Here is a 5,123-nt window from a genome sequence, read left to right as displayed (position 1 = left end):
TTTATTTTAATCGTTATTACCCGAAATGAATGGGAATAGCGATTTGTTTGTAAATTAAATACGATCTCGTATTGTCGGTTTGTAATTAATTAATAGTTTTATTTATTTTATTAATTAATGTATAATAGGAATAGCTATGTAATTCAATTGTAATAGTTATTACCGGCGTTTCCTAAAGACGGATTACATCGAGACGAAGTCTATTTTTGGAAGGTGTTTCAAATCCCACAAGAAGGAGCCACTTTTGGAATGAAGAGGCAAGAGACCAAGGAGTTGGTTTCCGATATGTAATAGTCTAGTTTTTATTAACTAGGTGGCCATACTAGGATTTATTCATATGCTTACTTGTTTGCTTGTTTTTATTTTTCGCGCATGCCAAAATCGCCATTCACATGCATTTTATTTTCGCGGTTGTCAATTCACGTCATTTACATTCACCGACTTAGTTCACTTATAGGGAAGTTAAGACTAAATTGACAAGATCTCTCACATAACTAAATTTGAGATTAGCCTTACCAATTAGTAACACCTATGAATCTCTGGTTCATTAGAGCCACGCTCGCCCAAGCGGGGTGTTCTCTTTTTACCTTGGGTAAGTAGGGTGGTAAACGGTTATCACAAGCTAAAATTGGTTGGACTCAACGGGATATAAGACGGTCTTGTGTTCCGGGGCTAGTAGATGAATTTAAGGAAATTCGTCGACCAAGAGTTCTAGAGGTAGAATTAGTCAACGTGACTTACCGAATTTACACAATTATGGGATGTTTCGCCCAAGCGATGCTCATTTTTGTTTAAAATTTGGGTCTTGGAATCATTTATATAATTTAGTGGGAGATCATTATATAAATGCTAAAACTTGTTAAACATGTTTTCACAAGTATTTTTTAAAACAATGGATGTTAATTTTTCCTTTTTGTTGTAGCATTTTAATTCGCAATGGCAACTTCATCAACTCCATCGACTACTTCACTAGGCAAAGATTCATGGCAGATGCGTGTCTTTTATATGATGTTTTGCACCTCATTTTACACGCATTTTAGAGCTCATTTGAATAGTTTAAGCTGCCATTTCCCCCATTGCCGTCTACTTTCATGTTTTTGTACTTTATTGCAGAAATGTGAAGAATTCAACGAAAATTGAGCTAAATCCGTCCCCGACTATCCTGCATTGCAATTGACGTGAAGTATTGACTCGAGGAATGAGCTTGGTGCGCATTTCAAAGACCAAAAGACAAATCCACGAGATTATAGGAGTCAAGTAGCAGCTAAAGCAGTCGATCGACCACTACCTTCAGTCGATCGACCAACATGCGGGTTCCAGAAACTACTGTACACTGCATAGCAGTCGATCGACCGGTCATCTTGGTCGATCGGCCACCCCGCTACTCAGACGAGAATTAAAAGATCGAGGAAAGCAAGCCCATTATGTTTAGGTTTTGATAATAAGTTGTTATGTATGTTTGCTATATAACGTAACCTAGAACATCAGATAAAGGGATCGAGTTTTTATCTAAGTTTGACATTCAGCTTTAGAATATCATAGTTAGGGTTTGGAATATTGGTTGCATCGGATTTTCATTCATACTTCTAATCATTCCGTTACTATTCTTCTGCAATTTTCGGTATTCCTTCTGTTCTACTTTCAGTTTATCTTTATTGCGTTGTTAGATATAGAATTGTTAGTTAGAATCTAAGCCAATTATCGTTTATGTTAATTGTTTGTTCTACTATTTTTAGCATGAATTCAGTAGTCTTTATCGTCAATATTATTGTTATTTTAACCATAGCCATGAGTAGCTAAATCAATTGTGCTAGGATGTAGGGGAATTATAGCGTAGGCGGCGTAGTATTAATTTGGACTGAAATCGCGTGTCAGTCGATCGACTGCCATACCTGGTCGATCGACTGACCACGTGAGGTTACCTTTCGTTTTAATTGATTTTAATGTTGTATTTAACGAATCGAATGCATGCGACCAGCTAGATGCTTAATTTATGACTGACCCATTAGATCGAAAGATAGGGAAAGTTGTTAGATCACCAATTGAAATGACTAAACTGCGCTGAGATCGAAAGATAGGTAAAGTTTAGATTATTAGTCACTTTTCAGGACGAGATTCAGTATTAGTGATATTAGGGACCTATAGCGAGATCGAAAGATGCTATCTGTTAAGAGTGGACCGAGAGGACCTCTTGTTTCCCGCCTCACATGTGTTCGATTTGGACCTGTTTAGTATGCTGCCGCCGAAACTATAACGAACCGACCATCCTAGTACCTCTTTTTATACTTGATTTCATCCGTTTGCTTAGTTCACTTTATTTTATTGCTCATTAGTTGTAGACCAAATCCAATCAAACCCCCACCTTATTGTTACCTTAGACCGAATTTAAACAACTAGAAATTACGTCTGCCTCTCCGTGGTTCGACCCGACTGCCGCTAGCTATAGTTGTAGTTGGAGTTTATAAATATTATTTTTGACACCTCACGTCGGGTATCAAATTTTGGCGCCGTTGCCGGAGATGCAATTGTTCTAATTTTTAGTTGTTTTTATTTAGTCTTTCTTTAGTTTAAGGGACTTCCGTTCCTTAAACTTTTCTTATATTCTTTTTGTAGTTTCTTCTTATGCGCAGGTCACAGGGTGGTGAACTAGTACCATTAAATCCTGAGATCGAGAAATTCTTGCGCGAGTTGAGACAATCACAAAGGGTATTACCGACAGAGGAAGAGCTGAGTACTCTGTCAAGCTACTACGAGAACGCCCTGTTCGAAGGAGATCCACCTACATCTCCTACCTCTACTTCTTGAGCTGAGACAGGCAGTTACTTCTCCGTAAATCGCAGATCATGGTGAAGAAGCAACCATTGCTACTCACTCGAGCCTACAAACTGCGAATCTCTACAAAGGATTCGAACTACAGGGAGGCGAGAAAATTCGAGCAAAGCCTTCCTATATTAACCTGGTTGAGAGAAACCGATTCGGGAGCCGCAAATGAAGATGCGGCCAAGCACATGGAGATTTTTATTGATTATTGCTGCTCTATACCCCCGCCGGCCGGTGTGACCCAAGATCAGATCAAGGAGTCCATGTTCATTTTCTCTCTTCGTGACGCTGCAAGAGAGTGGTATAGAGATCTGGACTGAGCCGCCCATGAGATCACCGACTGGAATTCCTTAGCCCTGGCATTCTACAAAAAGTACTTCTCTGCCTCGAAGACGAATGCCATTAGAGCTCAGATCACGAGCTTTAAACAAGGGCCTGATGAGAACTTCCATGAAGCATGGGTCTGTTTCAAGAAACTGGTACGAACCATACCGCACCATGGGTTCGAAAAATGGAGTCTTTGCAACCAGTTCTATAATGGGTCAGTATGACGATCGAGAGGGCTATTTTGATCTTTGCGACCAATGGCCGATTTGCTGAGAACATGGGAGAGACTAAGGGGTGGAAGATCATCGATGATTTGGCCACTCATAAGGCTGAATATGGGAATTCGAGAGGAAACCAGAGGAGAGCTGCTGAATCTTCCTCTGTTACTGCACTAGAAGCTCTCACTACAAGGTTTGACAAATATGAATTGGGAGGAGCTTCTAAAGGTGGGATGTACCATGTTAACGCTATTTCAGACGATCCTTTCGTCTGTAGAAGATGTGGAGCTGAGGGGCATGTCTCAGAAAATTGTTCTGTCCCCTTTGAGTATTGTGCTGCCTTTCAACACTATAGGCAGACAAACACGTACTATAAGCCGAATGTCCACCCCAACTTGAGGTGGAGTAGCCGAATGTCCGAATCCGACTCAACCTCCACAACAAAGAAGAACAAAGAAGCTTATGTGCCCCCTCATCATAAGCAACAACAATACCAAAAACCTCCCTATGTGCCGCAGCAGCAACAACAATCCCATTGTTCTGATTTTTCTGAGTTTAAGAACTTGCTGCTGAAGGTGTCCCAAGCTAGAGAGGCCGGGATGAAGCTACTAGAGAGCCAAATTGCTCAATTGGCTAGTAAGAGTACCACTCGAGCTCCCGGACACTTACCCACTCAAACTGACTAGAAAGAGACCCTGGATGCCATTACTTTGAGGAGTGGGTCTACCCTGGAGGGGCCTGCTATGGTCGAGGATGCCCCTGAAAAAAATGAGGCGGAACCGAGTCAAAAGAAAGCTTTAACGAAAAATAACAAGAACAAGGCGTCTACCAGGTATATCAGTCGATCGACTGATATACCCGGTCGATCGACTGATATGCGGGTTACAGGAGCTTTTGGAACTGTACATCTCAGTCGATCGACTGAGCAAGGTGGTCGATCAACTGAGACCCCTGCTGATGTTGAGAAATTTCGTCCTTCAATGCCCGATAATTTAAGAGACCATTTGTTCCGGGGTTCGACAACTTTGAAAGTATTGGGGCAAGACCCGAGTGCTGATGGGTCCGTCCCGATTCCGAAGTTCGACCCAATGTCGGTCAATGGCTCACATTTGAGACGGTTTGAGGAGGGTTCAAGCTTCAATAGGGAGAAGGTGGTGGACTTTCAGCCTAAGTCCACGGATGCCGGCATGCGAGACTTAGAAGAGAGGGCTAAGGTACTTCTCTCAGCCCCATATCCAGAGAGACTAGTGCCGACAAAGGAACAGGTATCTTTCAATAAATTTGAAAAGGTTATTCGTAGTTTGAATGTACAAGTTCCTTTCCTTGAGTTGGTCAATCAAGTGCCTGCCTACACTAAATTCATGAAACAACTCTTGTCTAAGAAAAAGTCACTTGAAAATGTGTATACTGTCGCATTAACCAAAGAGTCATGCTCTTATTTGTCTCATACTGCACCCCATAAGCTAGAGGACCCGGGTAGCTTTTCTGTTCCTTGCAATATAGGTACCTTCTCTATTGAAAAGGCATTATGTGACTTAGGAGCTAGTATAAGCGTCATGCCTTTGAGTCTAGCTAGAAAGCTCAAATTGACTAGGTTCGCAGTGACAAATATGACAAGATGATGATGGTGCCGATCTGCGGTCCAGCCAATAGGAGTCTTAGAGGACATCCCTGTCCAAATAGGGAAGTTTTTCTTCCCCGTCGACTTCGTTGTACTTGACATGCCTGAGGATGCCCACATTCCCATTATTTTGGGTA

General features: G+C 41.6%; 1 non-coding gene across 1 annotated transcript; it reads right to left on the bottom strand.

The window, feature by feature from the left end:
- Positions 1-3,218: 3,218 nt before the first annotated feature.
- On the bottom strand, positions 3,219-3,325 carry LOC141625405 (small nucleolar RNA R71). Its single transcript, XR_012535187.1, has one exon. It is a non-coding gene; the product is annotated as a small nucleolar RNA R71 (small nucleolar RNA).
- Between the last annotated feature and the right edge of the window lie 1,798 nt (positions 3,326-5,123).

Source organism: Silene latifolia, chromosome X (genome assembly GCF_048544455.1).
Source record: "Silene latifolia isolate original U9 population chromosome X, ASM4854445v1, whole genome shotgun sequence".
Lineage (NCBI taxonomy): Eukaryota > Viridiplantae > Streptophyta > Magnoliopsida > Caryophyllales > Caryophyllaceae > Silene > Silene latifolia.
The sequence above is the reverse complement of the archived record's forward strand: the minus strand, read 5'-3'. Positions and strand labels throughout refer to the sequence as shown.